At 41.4% G+C, this 26,528-nt stretch overlaps 1 protein-coding gene across 4 annotated transcripts in view; it reads right to left on the bottom strand.

The window, feature by feature from the left end:
- Myo5b (myosin VB) overlaps positions 1-26,528 on the bottom strand; it is a 385,932-nt gene that overhangs the window by 339,671 nt on the left and 19,733 nt on the right. The window lies entirely within an intron of this gene.

The raw sequence follows: 26,528 nt of genomic DNA, 5'->3' as shown, positions 1-26,528 counted from the left end.
TGGATAAAGATAATAGAAGAAAAAAGTATGAACATAGATAGAAATTTGTTTAACAAAACAAACTCTTAGAAGTCAGATCTGGCAGTATGTAGAAAGTGGTATTATTATAAGGATGGCAGTGTTGGTTCAGCATTGGAAGATCCACCCCCAAAAGTCATCATTTTAACAGAGGAAAGGCAAAAGCCATATGATCCTGTCACTAGTTGGAGAAAGAGTATTGGGCTAAATTCTACAGCTGTTCATGGTAAAAGCTATCAGGAGACTAGAAGTAGAACAGAACCTTCTCAACAGATTAAAGACATGTACTCCATACTTCCAGCGTGAATGCCTTATATGAATGGAGGAGATACAATGCTTTCTCCTTAAGGTGGGGAACAAGGGCAGATATGCTTACTCTTTATCTGTCCATTAAACTTTGAAACCTAGTCCCCAACAAAATAGTCTGGCAATAAAATGACACAACTAGGACAGGACTGGCAAGGTAGAAGCAAAATCTTTATATGTAGATGAAATGATCATCTACAGAGAAAATACTAAGAAATCTCTAGGAGCCCCTAGAACTTGTACTTGAATTTAGCAGGATTAGAAAACACAAGGTATATATAAAAATTCAGGTCTGTGTATACTTGCTATAAATGAAGAATTGGATATTGAAACTTAAAAGTTATGTAGGAGTACAAAGGACCCAGAAAAGTTAAAAAAAAAAAACAGTGTTGGAAGACGTTTAGTACCTAATTTTAAGATTTCTTCTAAAGCTACAGTGATCAAGGCAGTGTTGGTGTAAGGAAAGACATATAGATCATTTGAATAAAACAGAGAATCTAGAAACAGAACCACACATATATGATCCACTGAGTTTTGAAAGATTATTTAACATTAGCATTTTATAGAATATAAACTCAATTCAGGAGCTGAGGAAGAGATAGTGTCTTCAACAAATGGCAGTAGAACACCTGGTATCCATATATAAAAAATTAACCTCAACCCTTTATTTCCATACATAAAAATAACTTGAAGGAATTTATGAACCTAAATATGAAAGCCTAAAAGTATAAAACTTTAAGAAGAAATTATAAGGGAAAATATTTATGAATTCAGGGTAGGCAAGAACTACCTAGGATACAAAAGCCATGATGTATAAAAGAAAAAAAATTGATGAGATTCCTTCAAAATTTAGCACTTTAAATGACATCATTAAAATGAAAAGTAGTCCTTAAACAGACCATATTTACAATGCATATAACCTATGACCAGAATATATAAAGAATTCTTAGAGCTCATTAATAGACAACCCAATTAAAAAATAGACATAAGATGATAAATAGCCAGTATAGCACAAGGAATAGTGTGCAACTCTAGAATCAGAAAAATACTAATCAGTACAATAACAAGATTGAATTACACACTCATTAGGCAGATGATGTTAAAAGTTTTAAAAGCCTTGTCATGACTTTTTCTTTTTGTTGGATTCTCCCCCTTTGTGTTTAATTTGTCATGCCCAGTGGATTCATTCTGCTGGGTTTCCTGGGATTGTGATGCTCATTGTCTTTTCCTAGGGTATTGTCTAAAATTTTTTGGAGTGCTGGTTTGATATTCATGAAGTTCCTGAGGTGCTCTTTATCATGAAAGCATATTATTTCTCAATCAAATTTGAAAGATAGTTTTGCAGGGTACATCAATCTGGGTTGGAGGCTGTTTTCCTTTAGGGCTTGAAATACATCACTCCAAGCTCTTCTTTGCCTTGAGGGTTTGCATTGAGAAGTCTCCTGTGATTCTGATGGGCTTTCCTTTGTATGTGATTTGTTTCTTTTCTCTCACTGCTTGTAGAATTTTGTTCTTCTGTTGGATTTCTGGAATCCTAACTATTATATGCCTATGTGTAGATTTTTTTTGATCAAAGCTATTTGGAGTCCTATATGCCTCACTTATCTGTACGTCAAGTTCTCTTCCCCTCCTTGGGAAGTTTTCCAATATCACTTCTGTGAACAGTTTTTATGTCATCTGCACTCTCTCCTCTTTCTTCATTGACTCCAATCAGTCTTATGTTATTCTTCTTTGCATTGTCTAGCAGCTGCTGGATAAATTTCTCACGGTCCCTTACAATTTTAAAGCAGTGTTTCTTTTCCTGGTCACTAACTGCAATCTTATCTCCTATATCTGAAATTCTGTCCTCACATTGGTTCATTCTGCTGTGCAGACTTTCAATGGAGTTTTTAATCTCCTGGAAATCTGTTTGCATCTGTTTTATGGATTCCATTTGTTTCCTATGTTGGGATTCCATCATGTTCCTCAGATCCTCTATTTTTTTCTCTGTGTCCTCTCTAGATTAATCACATCTTGCACCATGAGCAAAATCTTTGCTGAGTAATTATTTCTGATTTTATTTTTCCCAGATCCTCTTTTGTTGCCAGTTCAGAGAGTCCAGGTGATTGAGTATTAGAGTGTTTCATCTCGTTTCCCTTTGGGGTTGCTGTAGGTGATCTGGAACTCTGTTTTTGAGGCTTGTTTACATGTCTTCTCATTTCCACGGGGGCCAGGGGGGTGCTTCTGGCACCCGCATGGCTCACCTTCTCTGCCCTAGGAGCTTGGGATGGCGGTTGGAGAGCTTCCTTCCGGGTTCTGGGACCGGCTCACCCTCCTCTCTAGATTTATTAATCATGTCTTGCACCATGAGCACAATCTTTGGTGTTATCTGAGTAATTATTTCTGATTTCATTTTTTCCAGATCCCCTTTTGTTGCCAGTTCAGAGAGTGCAGGTGTTTGAGTATTAGAGTGTTGCATCTCATTTCCCTTTGGGGTTGCTGTAGGTGATCCAGAAGTCTGTTTTTGAGGCTTGTTTACATGTCTTCTCATTTCCAAGGGGGTGGTGTGCTTCTGGTGCCCAGGCGGCTCACCTTCACTGTCCTAGGAGCATGGGATAGCAGCGGGGGAGCTTCCTTCCGGGTGCTGGGACCAGCTCATCTTCTCTGCCCTAGGAGCATGGGATGGCAGCAGGGAAGCTTCCTTCCGGGTCAAAAGCGTGTTTTTAGAAGTTAACTTCAAATCCTTTTATACCACTAGGTTAAAAGGTGAACTAGAAGACCTCTGAACTTTTGGTTGAGGATACAGAGGAGAAACCCAGCACTTGCTGTGGTCCTAACACAAGGACATTTCAGTATGGTGCCATGTTTTCTCTAGAACCACAGCGTACAAAGATCTGCCAGAATGTGCTCACTTAGTAAAAGCTCAAGTAACCACAACCCAACTAAGCAGAACCAGGCCACTAGAGTTCTAGAAGAAATAATGGAGTCAAAGAAACCACATTTGTAATCAGTATGTATGACAAACATGTACTAACAAACATAAAAAAGATATAAAGCTTGATTTAATACCTGTATATCTTAAACGTGAAAAAAAATTCATATTTAACACCAACTTTTAGGGAACATCTAGTATCTACACATTCAACATAACCTCCTATGTCCTTGTCACCTATTGAACAAAGAGTAAAATTTGCCATTTCAAGACATTAAGACCAACCTTCATATATGTGGTTATCTTTAGCTCTTTTCTTTAGGTGTAAAAGTGACCCAATTTAGGAAACAGTTTTCACATCACATCTCCTAAACAGCCTCTCTGCTTTGATTTGGGGCCAAAAGTCCATTGTGACACCTCTCCTCCCCACCCATCAGCTATTCCATCCCAGCAGTCACACCAAGTTCCATCACTTCTACCCTCAATGCACATCTGAAATCCATTCCCTTGTCCCAACACTACTGTCACTACCCAAGTCTGAGCCAGGACCATCTTTAACCTGAGCCACAATGATCCCCTATAACTGATCTCTCCACCTCAATTCTAGCTCTCCTCCAAGTCATTCTTCACAATGTCACATGAATAATTAATTGAATCTACACTGAATTAAAAACCAGCAATGAATTTCCTTTGGATACATGATAAAACCTAAAATTTTTACCCCACCAAAAAGGCCTATGTGATCTGACCTGGGCCTATCTCTCTTATCCTCACAGAAAGTCTACTCCATTCATTCATACCAGGGATCGAACTCAGGACCTTGCATTTGCCAGGCAGAAGCAGGTGCCACTGAGCTAAATCCAGGCCCTACCCCTATTATTTATAACACTCCTGCCTCTCTGATCTTTCTTTCAACTCCTCCAACATAAACCCTTTCCTGCCAGCCCTGGGATTTTACACTGGCTTCTCTCTCTCTGCTTGAACCACATTTGTCTTCTTCCCAAATCCAATCAAAGCCTTTCCCTCAGCTAGCTGCTTCCCTTTTGCTTCCTCAGAGAGGTCATACCTGATCTCCATTTTAAGATAGACATCCCTATTATTCTCATACCATACTGTTCTTTTTCACTCCAATGACCATCAAACTGATGATCTCACATTTAGCTATGTGGTGATTTAGTGTTGGTCCCTCCCACTTGGCCACAATTGTATGAGGGTGGAAACCATATCTTTTGTTTACAAACATATACCCTGTTCCTGGTATAGAATAGGCACTTAAACAATGGTGAAACTCAAGAATGATTGAAAATATTTAAAAATTGAGTTCCACATTTATCCAGCCAGAACTCACTTGAAGGCCCCAGGTTCAAGTGAAGGTTTCACTGTAGCAAAAGAAGTACACACAACTAAATGCTGGCATTTTCAGATGGAAACAGAGGAGAGCAGGAAGTACATATAATATTGAAGTAAGCACCTGAAGCCACTTCCCTGATAACATTACTTCATAATAGGAGCCAGGAAACAATGAGTTTTGAGTCATCAACAGGCAATATGCAATAGTTTTATGTAAGGTCTTCTTGGGGCCACATGTCCAATGCAGAACAGTGATTGGCATATTACAAACATTTGTTTATAGCACAAAGAAGGAAACGGGGAGAAAGATCCATGGACCTCCGAATTAGTTCACGCATGAACTCTGCTGAGGACCTCTGGACTCCTTAACCAAATCTGCCCTCTCATATGCATAACACCTCAATTCTGTAGGCCAACCTCCATTCCCTACTTTTACACAGATATTCAGGCATTTCATCTACTTTCTTACCTTCTTGGAAGAGCCATTTCTGATCATTAAGACCCACAATTATAACTTTTCTTGCATGAATTTCTAGCTATATCTCTACTGTTCATGTATTTACAATTTCATCATGTAATGCATTAGTACATGGAGAACTGCAGACTCCTACAACATAGAAAATAACTTGGAAGAGCCTTCAAAGATCATCTAGTCAAAAAACCTCATTTGCAAGTAAAAAACCCAAGGACCAAGGAGGGGATGTGATTGAACACACTAAAATGAGAATGCCAGTTTCCTGGTTTCCAATCTAAAAACTCCTGGTTAATCTCTGCAAAAAGCCAAAGTTCTCTGAAGCAGCAGCTACAGCTATCACCCACCTGGCACATATAGAAGTTTGTGTTATAAGTACCTGGTGACTGGGTAAGATGATATGGTATATGGATAATGAAGTCCTCCACATTAAACATTCTCTGCACCACCATGTTTATTATTATGATCATTGTTAATGGATATTTTCATGTGAGTTGGCTAACAAAGCATTGTAAACTCTACAGCTCCTCTCATGCATGAAGATTAATAGCCATAAGAGACAAAGGTTTGAATTCATTTCCCTGGGAGACTCCCAAAGAAGTTGTACAGGTTTGTCCACTGCTATCAATCATTTCCGAAAATAGACCTTGGTGGATAAGGTGCACAGTCAGCCTCAAAGTCAGGTTAACCAGCCTTAGGCAGATCTCCTCTCACTCCAAAGAGATCACACAAAAGATACAGACTTTCATTCAACTGATGTCCCCCTTCTGTACGTCATCCCTACGCTGTCAAGGAAAAGATGCTTTTCTGTTTTTTAAGTGTGATATTTAAGGCTTTCAATCCCTGCAGAAAACTTCTCAAACATATCAACCCCCTGACATTTTCAAGGAGCCTTCATATGTTTATTATCTTCTTTGACCTTCACAACCATTTTCTAAGGCTGAGCCCAAACTTAAAACCCAGAACACTCAAGCTGAGAGACATTAAATGATGTCCCAAGTCACCCAACTAGAGAGCTGGAAAGCAAGGCTTCAGGCTCCCAGATATTCTCCAAACCACCCTCTAACTTCTCATAGTCTGCCCATATCATATCAAATCCCAACCCCTCTCCCTGATTCACAGACTTACCTCCCAGTTCCTCTAACTTGAATCTTCTACTCAGCAAAGTTCCTCCATCTCCAGGCCTTTATGTAGCCCTACACCTCCATTTCTAGAGGTCTCTTGAGTCCTACTGCTGAGATTACTCCAGGTCTTAGTATCACAATCTCTTGCATACTCAGCACCCCTACCACTTACCTTACACTGGCTGTTCTATCTGGTATGGTTTGGGCTGCAGCTGCCATAATTCAAAACAGTGTCAAAGGGCAGGAACTCTTCTGCTGAACCCACATTGCATCACCCTTTCATAATTCAATAGACCCAAAAACACTCCACAGATAATGTAACCAAGTTGCATTCTAGAGAATCACAGTATGAACAATATTTACACACTCATGGATGGCATGGGCAGGAACAAGCATGATTCCCCTCACATTGAAAGGACCACATAATAAATGCATGATGTGCCAAGGTCAGTACTTCTAAATAAGGACAAAACATCAGGCAAGAATATCCAGTGTAAGCATGGAAGTAGAAACAATAAGGCCTACAAGGTGCATATCTACCTGGCTAACTCAAGATCAATCCAGGTAACTGCTCCCTGAGAATTCTTCTTTATTGCTTTTTAAATGCTCAGCTGCCCAGCTGCAGAGGGCATGGCTAAGTGGCAGGCTCTCCAAGAGTTACCAGTCATTGGACCTTAGCACAGAAAAGGGGACTTACAGATAAGTCTTATGGTGAGACCCTGCTCTCTACAAGAGGGTGATGAGAAACAGGTTCTTTGACTTGTGGATTCTACAGACCAGTTAACATTTACTTGATTACTATCATCAACATTCTCCAAAAGAACAGACATTTTATTCCCCTCAAAAGAAAGAACTACTTCGGCAAAGAGCTACCCTTTAGCTGAATAGAACACTGTAAAGAAGCCACAGAGCAGGCACACTCCCACCAAAAGTCAGGTTGGTGTAGCTAGGGATTTAGCTCAGTGGTTCCGCCACCTGCCTCGAAAGCTCAAGGACCCGAGTTCAATCCCCGGTACCAAGAAAAAAAAAAAAAAGTCAGGTCTGTGAATCCTCTAAGTGGTGTTAGCTCAGCGGGCAGCAGCTTGGGGGATCACTCCAAGTCATCTGAAATCTGAGTCCTTAGATGGAAACTTTCATCCACTAATCCTAGCTGTGACCTCAGTGGAAGTAAATACAAATCCTATGGACCTGGCACCAAGTAAAACCTCAATAAACATTAACTCTACCCATCTCTCCCCACTCCAGAGTCCATCTTAAGCTCAGATTTATGTGGAAATAGCATTCACTCCCATTGACCACCCCCAGCCTCTAGTCAACCCATTTTGAGCTCATTTTCTTCCAAGGAAAAGCCCTTGAATTATGGTGACCATCACTCACATGTTAGGTTCTCAACTCCCACACTATCACCACCCTCTCGAGATAATCTTCAATTTGTTCCCTTCTTGAAATATGGGACTCACTTTTGGAGGACTGGGCACAACACTCTAAAGTCATGGTTGTCCCCTTGGGGAACGCACAATCTTGCTGAGAAAACAAAAAGCTCATAGAAAACAATGAAGGGGGCCAGGGATTTAGCTCAATGGTGCAGCACCTGCCCAGCAAGCACAAAATCCTGAGTTTGATTCCCAGTACCAAAAAATAAAATAAAATAAAAGAAGAAGAAAACAAAACAATTCCCTTCCCCCTGCAAAGAAACAAAACCAAAGTCATATACTTAAACACTAAATTGTGTGACCAGACACTGAAGGTAACAGAATTTAGAGGAAAGGGATGATAATGAGGAGTTTCTAAGGAGTAGAGTCACCATTCTTATCCTATTCCACTTTTTCCTTTAAAAAAAGACGATCAGATTACAGAAAGCACATTCAACCCTGACTCTGGCTACAGCCCACTGCCTCCATTTCCTTCACCCCCTTAAGAGGTCATCAGGGACCCCTAGCAAGCATCCTTAGAGGCAATCAAGTTCTAGAGCATTGGTAGTCAACAGCGTGCCACCTCAGGCTGTTTGTTATCATTGAAAACTCTAAAAGGTTTGCCATCACTGTTCCAGAGTCCCACTATGGGCAACCAGGAAGCAATGGAAGTGTTCTGGGCTCCTGAACACTCACTGGAAGACAGCTCTCAGGGAGAAAGGAGCTTCTTCCCTGCTCCCTTGAAAGAGGAGTAAGAAGTGCCACCAACAGCAAAGGAAGTTTCTAGAGGGAAAAAAAATTGCAGGAGGTTTTATTTTAGATGTTAAAGATGCCACTTTCAGGAAGATGGGGAGGCCAAAGAAGCCGGCCAAGAGCAGGGCCACCAGCTTTTTGCTAAACTGGTTTGGCATCAGGTTTTTTAAGTTTATAGAAATAGCTACAAAGGCACCCACATGTAGTGCAGATGGCCAATGGCCACTCGTTTAGCAATATTTCCCAGCAGAAGGCAGAGAAGGAGCCCCTCTTACAAGGAGGCTTCACTGCAATTCTCAAATTCCTCTGGGTATCAATCTTGCAGGAAAAGGGTCATTTGTAACTGTTCTGCTCTGCCCAAGCTGCTGCTTCTAATCAAGTTCTAAAATGCCTTTCTGCATCTTCACATGCTCCAGTAACAATGGTGTGAGGAAAACAACCTTCAGAACATTGAGCCATCTCTCCCCCAACCCCTAGAAAGTTCCTGCCAAATGCAAACATACTGTCAAAACATCTCTGCAACTCATCATGGGAATCCCTGTGCCAGGTTTGACACTGGAAGTTAAGGGAAGCAGAGTACCTAATATGCCATTTGACAATCTAGAAGGCGTGTGCTGATCTGCCAAGGAAGATCAGCCTTTCTATAAATATCCTTTGCCTGGAAAGAGCTTGTTTTCTAGATTGCCAACGCTGCTCAGCCACAGCCTCATGTGACTCAGGAAAGAGAAATGCCAAAGTGTCAGATCAGGAATTCTTTGGCACATTCTAAAAGCAACTTGGAACCCCTAAGCCCTCAACCATATTACATTAACCCCTGATGCACAGTCCCTTTGTAGTCCTGGTCCTGAAGGATAGATATCAGAGCTGATCTATCATTTCCAATGTGTGCAGACTCCCCAGGGCTGCACTGGACCAACCTTTCTGCAACCCACAGGTCAGCAGAGTATCCCCAAAACACCAGAAGTGGAGTCTTCTAGCTGTACGGCATCACCAGCTGATGCTACCCTACCCCATCCTTCTGACTCTGACAGGGAAGGCTCTCTTTCTCCAAGAATAATATTGGCAAAGCAAAGTGCCCTTGGCAGAGATATCCTTTAACAAACCAGGAAAGGCAACTGCATTTCACATGTCAACTTTTTTTTGGGGGGTGGGGTGGGGTGGGGTTCATACAACTGTAGCTGACAACACAAATGACTTCATGGAGCACTGAGTAAAGAGCAGAACTTCTGAATGAGCAGTTACCAAAGCTTTTGGCTTTCTAACATGAGATGATTCAAGACATCACATAAAACAGATCTCTAGTGAATGAAAAGCCCAACCCAGCCTATTAGTATTCACTTTTTTCCTCTCCACACCACCTCATTCCTCTCCACAGGGGGAAGAGTCATGTGCAGGGGTTCATCTACACTAACACAGAATATGCAGTGCACTTCAGGGTGGCATCCCTTCCCCTAGGTGGCCACTAATTTCCCCAGGAGCTGGGCAAAAAAGGACACCATTCATGTGTTGGTTTCCCCTCCACCCCAATGTCAGCCCAGCCCTGCCACCTTCATGTGCAAGGCCTTTTTCCCTCTTCTGCTACCTTAAGAAGGGAAAACCCTGGCAGCAGCTCTGGCAAAAACTGAGCACAGCTCTCTGGGGATACACAAGCTCAGTTTCTCTGCCTATCTTATTTCCTGATGGTCAGGCCCCACTGGTGGCCTGGGTGCTAGATACTGTGGGAAACTCGATGCACTGCATTTCTGATAGTACCATGAGTACCTTTCCAAACAAAGCCAGAGTCACAGGACCCGTGAGAACCTCCTAAAAGCAAGTTGGGCAAAACAGCTTCATACAGCAGAAACCAGGCACCTCTCACAACACCAGAATCATTCGAATTGCAGCAGGATGAATTCACGGTCCTCAAAGCCACACCTGGGCTGGCCTGTCTGCTTGCATCAGGACTGGAGATGGCAGGGTCATGATGCCAATTCTCTGGGTTGACATTTTTTTCTTTTTCCCTTTTTCCCTCAGACAAGGTCTCACTATGTGATCCAGACTGGCCTCAAAATTGCAATCCTTCTGCCTCAGCCTCCTGAGTGCTAGGATTACAGGTACATACCTCCATGCTCATGATGCCAACTTTCACTTGCTCTGAGATCCCAAACAGTTAAGATGACCTCAGACATTTATGTTTAGATACAAATATCATTAAAATATCTCAAGTCATTGGACAGGTAACATTACAGGCAAAGAAATTTGCATGGAAATTAAGTGTCACTTTGCCACATGAAATGGATTTTACTACAAGATGGATTATAGTTCTGGTTTTAGACAAGTAGCTAGGAGATCCTTATGCAGGATTCAAAGACCACACAAGTTGGCCCACAACAACCTCTTCTCTCAGTCTACCAGGCAATCCAACCTGAGGTGCCTGCGGCATTATTTTTCTGGATGGAGTAGTTCTCCCTCTATTTCAGGCCTCAAATGTGCCTCTTGAAGTTATGCCTTATTGTGGGTAATATTCTCCTTAAATAAAACATGACATTCCAGCCTCACTAATGACATTGTTATGCCATGTTGCTGACACATCCCTCCTGCTTCAGTGAGACAGCTACTGAGAAAGACACGGCATAGGTGACAACCAAGCCACTGTCCCCACCCACGTCACAGCATTTTTGTGAAGGCAATCATCTTTTGATAAGGTATTCACGTTCGTTATACAGAGTCTGTGACTCAGCAACTCCCATGGAATTAGATGTGTTTAATAAAATGACAAGCTTTTCAACTTAAGATGACTTCTTAAAATTGAGTTTCTATTAAGAGGAAATAGAAAAGGTTCCCTCCTGCTGGAGCTGAAGACAAAACGAGAAATATGCAGACTGGAGGCAATTCAGCACCAATATTACCATCAGGTATAAAGTGCTTCATGATGGTCTCACCACTTCGAGGGGTTTTTACTGCTCATCGTGTACATGGCAACATTTTGGTGTCTATGATGTACTGGGCATGACCTTTACCTTGCAAGAGGATAAACAGAACAAGCAACTGGGCTACAGATTTGTACACCTGGAATGTTAACTAGTGACCAACTCAGCAGAGATGCATCTACCAGAATGCCACTGATTGATGCATAAAATAACCTGGCTGGCTGCCAGGTGTGATGGTGCATGCCTATAAACCCAACACTAAGTAGGCTGAAGCAGGAGGATCAGTATAAGTTCAAGATCAGCCTGGACTACCTAGTAAGTTCAAGGCTAACATAAACTACATAGTGAGACCCTGTCTCAAAAAACCTAAATAAATAAATATCATTGTTGGGCTGGAGGTGTAGCTTGGTAATAGAACACTGGCTTAGCACGTACAAGTCCCTGGGTTTAATACCCCGTCATGCAAAAAATAAAATAACCTGACTGGAAAACCAAGCCAGGCAGATTCTCCATCCCAGGGGCAATGTTCACTCAGGCACTCAGGGTAGATAAAAAGTGTTAGATGGTTCCAGAGCCCTCTCTTCCAGTCCAGGGTGTGGACTGTTCATGGATGATCAAGCACTTTCTCCCAAAGTGACAGTTAAATTCAAAGACTTGTCTTTGTCCTCTGCCTTTTATTGGCAATGAAAGGAGTCACTACCTATGCCAAGTAAATCACAGCTCAACTGCACAGGCAGGCATTCTTTGTATTGGTTACCTTGCCATTCAGAGCTTTCCAAGAACACATACTGGCCCCCAGACTCATGAGCCACTCACTCTGTGACCCACCCTGAAGAATAGGTTCACTTGACTGATGATCAACTGCAGCATTCTGACCTTGGCCCCAGATTTCACCTGAAACTTAACTCAGTCTAGGCCCTCAGTGTTGATTATAGCAGCCCAATTTATTTTCTGACATAACCATGCTTAGTGTTTTGTCTTTCTGGTGCTGGGGATAGAATCCAGGGCTTTGAGTATAACTGGTTTTGTTTGTTTTTAGTTAAGGTTCAGAAAAGGTAGCCACAAGAAGATTTGTTAACTCTCCTGTTTTTTTTGTTTGTTTTGGCACCAGGGATTGAACTCCGGACCTTGCGCTTGGGAGGCAGGCTCCGGAACCACTGAGCTAAATCCCCGGCCCCAACTCTCCTGTTAAAATAACAAGTTAAAAAAAAAAAAAAAAAAAAGACTGGACAGGCATGGTAGCACACACCTACAATACCAGTATTCTGGGAAGCTGAAGCAAGAGAATTGCAGGTTCGAGCCCAGCCTGTGTAACTTAGTAAGACCCTGTCTCAAAATAAAAAATAAAAAGAAAGCCTGGGGAATGTAGCTCAGTGTGAAGGCCCTGGGTTCAACCCCTAGTACTGGAAAAAGAAAAAACATAGTGAGGCACAGTGGCACATGCACACCTATAATTCCAACTATTCAGAAAGCTGGGGGCAGGATGACCTCAAGTTCAAAGCCAGCCAGGCAACTTAGTAAGATCCTGTCTCAAAATAAATATGAAAAAGGGGCCGAGAACATAGCTCATTCAAGGCCCTGGGCTCAATCACCAGTACCAAATAATTAATAGACAGATAGACAACTCACTCAATTCTAGGCTAACATAATCCCCTTAAAGCATTTTCTCTAGTTTATTGATCTTACATGTTACAAGCTGATCACAAAATTAATTTAAACTACATGTAGACAAAATAAGTAAAATTCTCTTCCTCTCTCCCACCTATCAGGAAAAGCATTTATAAGTCTGGAGTTTTATTTCATAAGATTCCACATGAGACCTGCTGCACAAGCACAAGGTCCCAAGTTTGATCCATAGTACCAAAAAAAAAAAAAAAAAAGATTCCACATGAGAAAATTAGTTGGCAAAGGTTTTGTATGGAAACATCACTGATAGAGACATGATACATTACTTTTTGAGAAGGAGAAATTATAGCTATTTTTCCCAGGTATCTTTAGTGTAAACAAGTTCAAGCATGTAACACTTTGCTGTCTGAATCTTGGACACCAATTTTTAATGCATTTAGAAAGAAATTCCAATCTTTAATGCACATAACCAATGGCTTCAATTCTTTAAGTGAAAATATAAAAGATGCCAAGAAAGTTTTTAAAAAAGAACTCCACAGAAAGGATGTTAAAGACTCATACAGTTAACTGAGTCCTTTAAGCATCTTTTCAGTGCTTGTCATCTTGGCAAGCATGCCCCAGCTGGGAAAAGACTCTAAGTACAATGTTTGAACAAGACAAAAGAATCTCCCTTATTTCCACAGGAAAATCCTTGCTGTGTATTGCAAAAGATCCCCTCTACTTCTGCCTCCTTGTATAAATTCCCAATTTGAAAATTCGAAGTATATTACTCAGCCTATTTTGAGGTAATGAGCTGAGTATCTTCACAGGTCTCACTCCACATCTCTAGGTACTAAGACTGGTCCATCTCCCCCAGGTGCCCTCATCTTTGTTTTTGAGGCCAAAGACTTTCTATTACCAACCCTTGAAGGCTTAAGTCACTTAGTGATAGCAATAAAGGACCCCTGGCATCTGTTTCCATTCATCTCCCTCAGTTTCACATTCTGCTACTCCACATCATTTAACCTCCCCCTTGAACCTCATGATGACTGATCAACTGTCGCAACCTCTACAGACTCAATTTGCAGCCAATGAAAAATAAGATAGAGAAGGCAAATAGCTTTTAAAACATCAAAACTGGCCTACTCCATGAAAGGTCACAGAAACACTTTCTCTCCTTGTCTAAAAAATCCTATTGGCTGTCCAAGCCCTATCTCTCCTCAAGAAGCCTCCTCTTTCCTTGCTCCCATAGCTATCCCAACTGACACAGGAAATGATCCATAGGCAGGAGATTATCTCCTATGCTTAGGGCTTCTTGCACCATTTTTTTTTAAAGATCAAGATATCTATCTATCTATCTATATATATATATATCTTGAACATTCAAGTCCTCAAAATAAATCAAACAAACCCATCTGCCATCTGGTCCCATGTGTGAGCCAAAAAAACACTTTACTCTCATTTGTAGAAACCTACATATTCAGCATAAAGGCCAGTGCTGCCCTGGGGGCTTACAGTCTAGGTTTAAACAAACAACTCCCAAATAAAATATACCATTAGAGAAAATTGTTAAATTTCACAGAGGGCCAAGCTTCTATGGTATTTATATTGCACTTATATTAAGTACCACATGGGGCCTTGGCTGGCTTTTGTTAATTCTAAATTATTCAGCACTCCATTGATAGATTGCTAATTAAAATACTAACCCCTAAGGCACAGGCCTAGCTAAGAACAGTCCTCTTGGCTCCCTTACTTCCTCTAACCACATCAGAGCAAACCTCTTTATCTGCCTCCCTCCCCTTTAACTGCTACAGTACACCAAGGGCCTTCACTCTGACAAGTCAAACTTGTTTAACAGCTAAGAATGGAAAGTGGAAAATCTGAGAGGTGATTTACTGAGGTCCTTTAAGAGGCCTGCTGCTCCAGAAGAGCCAGGAAAGGAAGGACAGTGCCGACACTTGGCATTTCAGAAAGCAGGCTCTCTTCCTGGAATATGCCTCAGGTCCCTTTCTCATGCTGCAGGGACTACCTGTCCAACAGGGGCTCTTCCCCTTATCCCCTGAGTACTACAGTCCTCAATCCATGCTCCTGAGGGCCATCAGTGCCAGAGGACATGGTGTGCCCCAGACAGTGAAGGGAGAAGAGAGGGTCTCTGAGACCCTGGACTGGACCCCACCACTCCTGAGGCCCATTGTGAATCTGGCACCAGCGTCTCTGACCCCGCTCTTGGTCCACCACTTCCCTCACATCTTGCTTTGGTCTTCAATGTCCCAAACACTCAGATATTAGTAGGTTTAAAAAAAATGTGTAAATAAAAAGTATACAAATCCTAACAGCTCGATGAACTTTCAAAAATTCATCCATCTGTGTAACCAGCAGTCAGATCAGAAAATATCCCAGAAGCCCCTCATGGCTATTCCCCCTTCCAGCAAGAAATATGTTTTCAAGTTTAAATTTCAATGAATATTATTTCAATCCTCTGAGCAACCACCACTTCTGGGTGATTTGTCTCTACGGAATCAGATGGGATGAAGGATACATAGGGAATGCAGGGGAAAGCAAAAGGCTAACATTTATTTAATAAAATACCTCCTGAACATCAGATTAAGTGACAGGTACAAAATCTTTGTGATCAGAATTACCAGTCACAAGACAATTAAATGTAATGTGCCACCCAAGAGCTTGCAATGATCAAAGCAACTGGCCAAAAATATGACTCAGCAGTGATTAGACTATAATCTTTAAAATTATCTGAGTCACAAAAGTCAGAGAGAGACTGAACATTCCAGACTAAAAGACTAGAGAGAAAGGATAAGGAGGTGAAATGTGTAATCCTGAATTGGATTCTTTATGGTCAAGGATGTTATCAAGTAAACTGGCAAAACTTGAAACGCAGCTCAAGGTATATGGAAGCTTCTAAGATTATTCTTGCAACTTTTCTACAAGATTGAAATGGTTATAAAACAAGGTTGTTTTGTCTAATTTTGGGGGGGTTCTGGGGATGGAACCCAAGACCTGGTACATGCTAAGCACACACTTTACCACAAGCTACACTCCCAGCCCTCAAAATACCATATTTCCTAAAAGACAGCTTTTGCTTTTCACATTTCTACCTTCTTCTTGCCTGGAATATGACATGATGATGAAGTCCTTTGATAAATACAGAGCACAAAAATGAGACTAGAGCATAAAAATGAGACCAGAGCTGTAGACTTGCCCACTGATCCACTTGAAATGTTATATGGAAGGAAAACTCATTGACGGTTCATGACAGTTTCCTGTTAGCCAAGACAATCATAACCTTTTTATTTATTTATTTATTTATTTTTTACCATTATTGCTATAGAAAAACAAAAAAGTTAATAGAAAATCTCTGACTTGTCACAAGAGGGCAGATGATAAGAGTGTGTGTTTGCCCAGCAATGGGCAGTAAAGAAAAGAGGTCTGGCCAGAAACAAGAGCTGGTCCTTCAGGATCTGCCAGCACAGTAGCACCTGGTTCGGCACATGCTGAGTCACGTGGGCTGTCTACTGCCTCACCACTTACACAGTGCTGCCACTATGAGGAAGATGCTGCAGGCCGGACCTCAAGTAACTTTCGGAACATTATCGGCAAATGAACAGGTGACTTCTGTAAACAAATGTCCATTTATAATTCAACTTTGTTTCTCAGACATCTTTCTGTAGTTCACTTTCTAATCACAACTGATTCTTATTACCATGATACTACTTCTGGTTGGACCAGTATGTCTTCCTCTTTGAAGTTTCTTCTCACTACTATATTAAGTTCACTCGCACTCTCAACTGTATTGTGAAATAAATCCAATTGTTTCCGTTTAACACACTCAAAAAAATCAAAGGCTATTAAGGCACTTGCCCAAGGTCTCACAGAATGGAAATGTTAAATGGAGCAAGAACTCTGATGCAGGACTCCCAATCCAGTGTTCTTTTTCCTAAACCACATAGTATATCATTAATAACACCATCAGTTTTTAACATTTCTTTTCTTGCCTTCATAGAATTACATTTTAAATGACTAGACAAGAGTAAACAAAAGAAATGCACATATTTCATACAGCCTTAGAATAATTAATGTGCAAGAAATTCAATGTCATCCTCCATCTTTCTTTGTTGTTCATAACTGTTTCAGAAGGGAAGAGTTATAAAACACTCCATGGTGAGCCCACATCTTCCCTGAGACTCTTCTTGCAGCTAACATGCCCTCAGCTGGGATTTGCCAAGCCCTCAAAACTCCACAGAGGAGGCGGGATCTCAAATGCTTGCCCACCACCCCCATACAAGCCTATTCATTAAATCTGCAAGTACCAAGCATCTGTTTTTTAAGACACAGTACTAGGCACTTGGCATGGTTCCTGCCCTCATGGAGAAGTCAAGGAGATAAGGCAATTATGTAAAAGTGAAGCAATCATCCAAGAGGTAAATAGAAGTGCAGGCCAGTGACAGGTACTGAGGCATAAGAGAGGACGTGAGCAAATCCCAAGACCGTGCAATGGATCAACCTTATTTACAGCATGCAAAGAAGAGACTTCCTTAGCCCAAGGTAGAAAGGATTTATCAAAAGCTATAATTTGACTTTGGTTTTAAGAGAGAGAGAATAAACTTAGAAATTGAGAGGGAAAGACTATTCCAAGTAGGTCCAGTCTGGGCACAGAAAACTCACAGTATTTTCAGAAAATAATGAACAGACTGACTCACCCAATGGGAAAGAGTGGATCACAAAGTGATAATAAACTGATTGAATAAACTGATTACAAGGGAAGCTTCACTGGCTTAGACAGAAGGGCATTTGTAGCTCAAGTGCCAAGAAGTCCTGGTGGGTTCTCAGGTTGTTTCAGCAAAGGCACATGGCTGCACAGGAGGGGTTGTGTAGAGACACCTTTTTTTTCAAGATGTTAAAATAGGAGTGTGCACGATCCCAGCCAAACAACCAACCACCATAAATGGTTGCCACTTAGTGAGTGCTCAGCACTATTCCATGTATTTCACCCTTACAACAAACTAAGAGTGTTATGGCTTGTGTTTAGATGTCCCCTCAAAGCCTCATGCGGTCATAGGTAGGCCTTTTTCAGAGGTGGCTGGATCCAGAGTGTGTGACACTGGGGTTGATTCATGGTGAAATGCTAGGATCAAGCGCACTAGGATTAATGGTGTGAGTGCTACCCACCCTAAGTAGCCTGGATAAGACATACGGAATAGAAAGAGCTGTGGTCATTCCTTGCTTTGCTATCTTCTGCCTGCAATGAACTTTCTCCTGTGAGATGGCTATCTGTCATCTACCTTGCTGTGGAGCCAGACAACTATGGACTGAAACCTCTACTGTGAGGTAAATAAACCTTTTTCTCTTTAACTTTGGGAGTTGAGTATTTTGTCCCAGCAATGACAGAAAAGTAAGACAAGGAGCAAAGATCATAGGCAGAAAACCAGAAGCACCACCTTAGTAACAGCAAATCCAGAACTAGATCTGTAGCAATGGAGCCTGCCCCCAATCATGCATTTCACTAACGTGCATGGGTACCTAAGAGTTGGACCAGAATGGCTGCTTAAAGTCATTCAAAAATTGTAGAACGAGACAAAGATTGTAGATTCATTCTAGCCACTGCTGGGAGCCTGTGTTTATTAAAGCAAAGCTGTGACAGGACAGCCTCAACATAATACAGAGGAGGTGAGTACAAATATATCGGCCAGCCTGGCTCATTTCAGCCTGTCCAGAAGAGAGAAAGTATGCTGACCTCAAGGCCTAGAAAATCGAAATTCCCAATACATTCCTGACACAGTGACATCCCATCACAGTGAGCTCTGTCAACCATGGATTTGGCTAGGCTCAGAATCCAAGCAAGACTCTCACCCTCAGTGAAAGTGTGAGGTAGGGTTTATTTCACTGGTACTGAAAAACCTGTAAAATCATCTAGAGAAGTTGACCGATTGCCACACTACTCTATAAAGTCAGCCTATAATAACATCATTAATTTATTTTAAAAATATTTACTGAGCATCTTCTATGTGCTCCACATATTCTAACAACTGGAGACTGAGCAATAAACAAGTTCAGTGCTCTCAAGGGCCTCAGAATCTAGGTGAAGAAGACAAGCACACAGAAGTGCCAGCTATAGGTAAGTTAAAGGCAGCAAAGAAGGGCTCCCAAAGGAGGGGCCTTAGCAGAAGCTCAAATGGCAAGAAGCCACCAGTGCAAAGACTTGAGAGACAATCCCCATGTAGAAGGACTAGGGTGAAGGCAAGAGGCCTGCCACATTTAGGGAACAAGGAGGTGGCTGGTATCAAGTGCAGGAGCATGAAGTGCAAGAGACAGGAACACTAATGAGCCAGGGTAGGCAGGGGCCAGATTACATAGGACCTTGATAGCCCTATAAGAGGCTTGGATTTTATTCTACAAGCAAAAGGAAAGTAGTCAGGCAGTTTTGAGCAGAAGAGGGACAGAATCTGACTGATACTTTTCAAGACCGATCCAGCCACTGTGGAGAATAGAGAGGAAAGAGACCAAGGAAGAGACAGGGGACAAGTTAGACAGTTTCTATTAACAGACCAGAAACCATGAGAGCTCAAAAGGGCAGAGTGGGAAGGAAGAGAAGTGAGAGGCTTCAGGTTATGTTTGGGAGTCACAGCAACAGTACTTGCTGACAGAGTGGGTGTTGAGAAGGGAATCCAGGATACTGCCTGGATCAGGGGCTTAAGCAACTGGATCATGACAGTGAAATGGTGAGAACTGAGAGGAGAACAGGAATAGCTACAAACAAACTCACTTCTAAGCATCTTATAAGTGAGGTAGCAATTTTTGAAAATGTATACACTTTCAGATGGAACCATTTCACCTTCCATAACGCGTCAATGCAATGATTAATGTTTTATGTCAACCTAAATGAATTAAAAGAGGACTAGAGAGCTGGTAAAACCATTTCTGGATGTGTCTGTGAGGGTATTTCCAGGAGAGATTAGCACTTGAATCAGTAGGTTAACAAAATCCACCCTCAACAAAGAGCAGATATCATCTGAACTAATGAGGGCCCAAAACAGAATAAAAAGGCAGAAGAAGGGCAAACTCTCTTTCATTGAGCTAAGCATCTCTTTTTCTGCCCTCTGACATGGGACCTCTTAGTTCTAAGGCCTTTGGACTTAACATTGGTGATTTTTACTTTCAGGACCAAAATATGCATTACTCAGAGTTCTCTGGATAAATACAACACTAGGATATAAATCTATAAAAGGAAATTTATTATGGGAATTGGCTCCCATGGTTATGGATGTAAAATACTAAAAACTGAGAAAACACAGTAATATAACTAGTAACAAGGAACTTGACTCCTTTGGACATGAATAAGTTGCTAAGACTTCAGGAAAACACATACATGGAGCAAGTATGCAGAAGATAGATCCTCCCTCCCCCACCAGCCCACAGTCCCTAATTAGGTACAATACCACAAGATGACATGGGTTGGAAACCCAACTTCCAGTCCATTCAGTCCACCGTGCACAGCGACCTTGGGTGTGCCACCTAACAGTGCAGGGTCTTAGCTCCTTCTTAATCCTTCCTACCCTCAGGAGCTCTTGTGAACAAGAAAAATGACAAGTAAATAGGAACACAATTTGGAAAGTATACAATGTATATATGTGAGAAGATACTGTTAAAACAAATTGCTGATAGTTTCTGAAGCAGAAATGTAAAAGCCACCTGTGAATTCAAAGCTACCTCTCCTTTCCCACATGGCCATAGTTAGGGGATTAGGGTAGAATGGTAATATACACTTAGACATTGATGTGCATGCACAAAGTAGAGATTTTTAAAAATTTAATTATACAAATGCTTTACCTAGCATGCTACAGGATGCCTAATGCTGACATCCTGCATCTTCAAAAAGGTATCTGACCTAAGCCATAAGGCCCTATTCCTAGAAGAACACACCCCATGTCAGGGTGCTGATCAAGTGACAAGCACAGTGCTATCTGGAAGAGACAAAAAGCAGCCAGCTATGCCAGGACATCAGTACATCGCAGATCCATCACTATTGGAATGTTCAAAACTAGAGCTAAATCACTAGCTTCTAGGGAAGGATGGGGAACTGACATCTAAAAAAGGTAAAGCAAATCCTAGTTGGCCTCACAAAATTTGATAAACTTCACTTCTGTAGTTAGAACCTGAGCATCATTTCTGTGTAAGAAGGTCCATGAAGCACCAGCTTTGCCAGATATAGCCTCCACACTAGGCAACTCCCCCTTCACTTTCACTCTCCTCCACTACCCTCAGCCTTCCTCTAAGTCCCTTCATTCATTCTCATCCCTTTCCTGTCTGCAGCTAAACCACAACCCATGAGGCTTCATTCTAAAAAGGATAACAGGTGATCCTTCCAGTTGCCTTTTGTACCTTAGCACTAAATATCCACAACATGGAACTAAAGCACATTTTAAACTGTTTTTATACTGAACCAATATTATTTCCATTCTCAAATTCAAGCTGGAAACATTTCTCTGAGAAACAAAAACCATATAAATGCAGTTTCTTTACTTCTATGGATAAATAGGATCTCAAGAACAAAATGGTTTACTCTGCCCTTCTTTCACGATTTGAAGTTACTCTTTTTATCTTCATCTTATGTTTCTTCCTGATAAACAGTTGTTTCTAGCCACCTTTCAAGTAGACAAGAAGTTTCAAGGTCACAGGGGTCAGACTCCTATTGAAAGGCACTCCCCACGGCATCTTTGCTGGACAGTGCTGACACCTGCAGAAATGATGCCCTCATTTCCACATAAGGCTGCCCTCCACATCTGGAGGGGAGTGGTCCAAGTAACCACATGCTCCTGCACTAAGTTAAATCTACTTCTCTGCAACATACAATATATCCACTCTTCATCTTGCTCTTTGGACAAAATCAGAGGGGGAACACAAGCTTCACATGACAGCACTGCAGTATTTCAAGATCACATGTTTTCCCTGGACAATAAGTCCTGGATCCCCTAGCTGTTCTTCACATGCTATAGTATCCAGGTACTTGCTGTTCCAGGCATCTACCTCTGGATGAGCTCTATTTATTGAGGTCTCCTTAAAATATGTCACTGAGATCAAAACACATTACAGTGGAATCACATCTTATTGAAAAGGAATGAGCTTGATCCTTTTTAAAATTTTTATTAGTATATCTGTAGTACATAATGATTACATTCATCGCAGGGAGCTGGTACACATATATAACTCATCTTAATTCTTTTTATGTCCCCTTCCCCTTCTCCCCCTCTCCCTCCCTGGGCTCAATTCTAAAGTCAATAACAAAGCAAAAGCTATGCAGCACCAAAATTACCCTTAAAATCCCTTATACCTGCCCCCATCATCACAGTGAGATGACCCCACTTCCAGGGGCTCTGAACTAAGGAAATAGATTTCCTCCTCCCATGTCACCTGCACCTTCACTAAGGTTGATTGTTCATACAACTAGAGTTATTCTTGGTTTTTCAGTTCATGTGTTTCTTGGGGCTTTTTGTGCTCACCTTGCACATAAAGCTGCTTACCTGAAATGTAAATACACTGATGAGCCAGATTTACCAAAGTTGTAATGTCACTGTTACTTCAGTCTTCTTCAAAGGATATCTGTTTTCTTGGGGTCTTCAAAGTTTAGCCTCCCTTCCATGCCTGGTCTCTGATCCAGGCCTATATTTCTTGACAGCCAAAATCTAGCACTGATCAGTGCTAAGCCAAGGAACTTTGTAAAACTTCCATTCTATAGTCTCACTTTTGTGAATCCTTTTCTTGATAATAAAATAAAGGTCATAAAGAGGTTAATGTGATAAGAATCTGACTATAGTACATAAAATCAATAGTACTATCCTTTTCTAAAGTCTAACAATTTAAAGCAACTGCTTTTATGCCCATAAGACAAACGTGCACTCTTGAGGATCATTTATCATCTCAGGGGAAAAAAATATTGGCATCATTTTCCTGCCTGTATGTTTCTGATTACAAACATTCATTCATTTGTTCATTCATTCATTCATTCCAGTGCTGGAGATCAAACTCTCGGCAAGAGTTCTACCACTTAGCTACATCCCCAGCCCCTTTGATTAGGCTTAAAGTTGTCTTAAGTTAGCACCAGAATCACACAGATGATAGCTGGCACTCGGGCATCGAAGATGAACAATATAATTTTATGAGGAAAATAATGAACACTGACTTTTGAAAGACTTCATATGGCACCTCTGCTCAAAACAACACAAAGGCAAGGCATGGTGCCACACACTTGTAATTCCAGCGCTCAGAAAACTGAAGCAGGAGAATCATGAGTTCGAGGCTGGTTTGGGCAACTCAGCACGACCCTATATCTCAATATAAAATAAAAAGACCTGAGGATGTAATTCAGTAGTATAGCACTTGTCTAGCATGAACTAGGCCCTGAGTTCAGTTCCTAATACCATCACACACAAAAAAAAAACCCACATAATGTCAAAACAAAAAAATTAATTATATAAATCAAAATCAATTATTCTATGGAAACAAGCCCACCTTCAAAAAAATGTTGGCCTTAAGTCAATTTTGCTCTCAAGAATAAGCTCTAGTTAATCCAGTCAAGGACTACGTGGTAAGATGAAAAGTGTACCCCAATGTATCAGAAGCAGCCCTGAAAGGACCTATACAAATAGACTCTTCTATATTTTGAATATTACTATTCTAGAAGAGCTCATTTTTTGAAAGAGGGGAACAGACTCTTATAATACAACAGCTTAAAAACTTCTTTTACATTTGCATTTGGAGTGCATGCTCATCTTTGCTTTCTTCCACAGAAGGCATAGTAATCTGTGGGAATTACTCTTAGATGTTACATAATATTTTCTCAGTCTCGAAAAGCTACACAAAGCTCTGAGTCCTGGCTCACTCCATCCAATCAAGCTGTTTCCCCAAAATCCATCTCTTACAGGTAGCCTTGAGCAATTTTTCAGGCTAAAATGGGGATTCTACCCTAGTGGGTTCTTTTTAATAGCTCTGAAGGCTGAAAGAGCCCTGCTGATGTGATCTCCACCAGCAGCCACTAAACTGGTTCAACACAGAGAGCCCCATCCTCCCCAAACATTCAAGGTAAGAGAAAGAAGGGCATGCTGAGGGACAGATGAGCAAGGGGGAGGTACGCTAGGCCATTCAAGAAAATAGCAACAGGTGAGCTTCCAGCCCACTATCTGAGAGCTCCCATGACCCCAAGGAACCTCAGGAACTCCCCACTACACAGGTACATCCCACCCTTGACATTTTCAAAGGGCAACAATATTGGTAAGACACCTCCTTCATACATTCCTCCTGGATGGAACTTAGTATACCATCACCTCACTACTAAGGATTACATCTTATTCCTCTTTTGTACCCAATGTTATGCTTGGTATCAAGAAGATTCTCAAATCTGTGTGTCATACAACATTACCCAATTCATCCAGGCTGGGCACAGAAGATATGTCAGCTGTCGGGGAAATAGTAATTCTGGCACATATTAGCTGAAAAGACATCTCTGCAAAACAGAGCTTCAGACTCACCTCAGGACATCACCAAGTTCACAGCCCAAACTGTACAAAGTAAAATTGGCAGCATTTCCTCCTGTATAATGCCCTGTTAGATCAGAAAGCATAGTACTAAAAACTATCAAACTTCTCTGGCTCTGTGCCATGAACTAGCTCAGCTACTAACCAATGTTTCCCACGGTGAGTAATTATGTAAAAAAGATGCAATTTCTTTGGGTAAGTGCCTTACACAGCAAGTTAACAGGAAGAACTTCAGGCGCATAATAAACAAAGCTCATCAGAGAAGTATGACCACTGGCAAAGCACAAAAAGCATAAGGTGAGATTTTAAATGCCAGTGTTAAGGCAAGAGTTTATTGCATAACATAAAGTGGAAAATAGTACCCTTAAAAGTTTGGTTGGTACTGTACTTGGTTACATAGCTTTAGATACAAGCTACATTCCAGGGCTTTGGATGTTATTTACCACTCAGACACATCATGATTCTTTATCCAGCATTTAGGCAGTTTCTGATTTCTGAGTGGTTCACACTGCAACCTGAGCACCATTCAGACTGATGCCCTCAGCACCTGTCCCCGTGAGAGCTCCACACATTACTGAGTGTTGTGTAACCCCAGCAACATGCTGAGTGGGATTTGGTTACATACTGCCAGTCAGATTTCAGGGATATTAATACTGTACAGTGAATGATCCCCAGAGCCTTTATTAAGAATGGATTAGAGAAGGTTAAGGAATGTGAGGTGAGAGAGGAGGGAGGAAGTAGAGGATGCAATTGGAGGAAAAGGTGAAGACTCAGAATGCTTTTAGAAGAGGAGATGGACAAAATCCAAGAAGAAAAAAAGATCAGAGTCTTTGTACTAACAAATGTTAAGGCCCACTTTCCAACATCAGTTTGAGGGGGCAATAATGGATTTCAGCCCTCCTAGACATGGAAACTACCACAAGAATCTAGAGCAAAAACTGAGATAGAAACCAGACTTAAAAGGAAGGCAGAAGGATGCAAGTTCCATAAATAACCATAAGAAATGAAACTAGGCCCAGGACAAATATCCTAAATCCTATTCTATGGGATGAAATACAATAACTATATTTTCATCATTTCTCTGAGTAATTCTGATGCATCTAAAATAGGAAACCCATGGCTCTGGTGCCTGCAACATCCATATTTCTCTTGATAGAAGTACATGGTTTCCATCTGTACCATCTTGGCAAGTTCCTTGGGTCAAAGGGGCCAAGCTACCTGGACCAGGGGTAGAAATCTGTCCGGGAGCAGTCAATCAAAAGGCTGCATCCTACAAAAGCTTTAGAGCTTTGGGCATCTATGACAGGGACAACATTGCTTGTGGAGCCAATGTACACTGGAACTGGAGATTCAGAAAGGGTATTTAATCCAGAGGTGAAGAGACAGGAAAAAGAGCTGAGGCCAAGAGGAATTGAGTCTTGTTGATGCCATTAGCATGAAAAGAAATGCACCCCTGCTGCTGACAAGATAATCTGGTCCTCAAAGCCACAACAATTTTGAGCATCTTTCCAGTCCCCTGATACTTTCTAGCTCATTAGACCAGGTTGTTCAGGCCAGCTAAGCCAGGATCCCAAGAAAGTTCCATCTCCCTTAATGCCTAAAGCATCCTTAGAATAGAACCTATAACTTGAAGAGGGCTTGCACCCAGAATACCCAAGTACACCAAGTCCCAGGATAAATACAGTTGTCCCATCTCATGGTATCAACAAGAGATGCTCTTCTCTGTACAAACTGGGGAAGCCCATAACCAAGAACTGCACAAGAGTTAGGCCTGGAGATTCAGAGAAGAGGATCTAAAGTGACATGTGGGTCTCAAAACCAGAACCTGAGAACCCCTTTTGTTATCACTCCACAACTGAAAGAAGAAAAACATTGTCTAACATCAGAGTTTCTCCATCAGTGCCAGTATTTTGCTAGGGTAAAGGACCCAAATCAAGGATGGCCAGCTGACAGACAATGAATCAGCACCCAGAACTCCTTTTCCTAATCTTCAGGCTCTCACCTCACACTGCCTTGTGGCTTCACCAAGAACAAGATCTTCTATAGACATAATTATCAGCAACTAAGACAGTTTATCTGTTATGGTATCTCATCAAAAAGCCTCTGAGGGTTGTATTAAGATTCC

The sequence above is a fragment of the Heterocephalus glaber genome, unplaced genomic scaffold, assembly GCF_053883595.1.
Source record: "Heterocephalus glaber isolate CG9 unplaced genomic scaffold, H.glaber_assembly_v1.0 deba00000331, whole genome shotgun sequence".
NCBI lineage: Eukaryota > Metazoa > Chordata > Mammalia > Rodentia > Bathyergidae > Heterocephalus > Heterocephalus glaber.
Note: the sequence above shows the minus strand (reverse complement) of the source record. Positions and strands in the feature narration are given on the sequence as shown.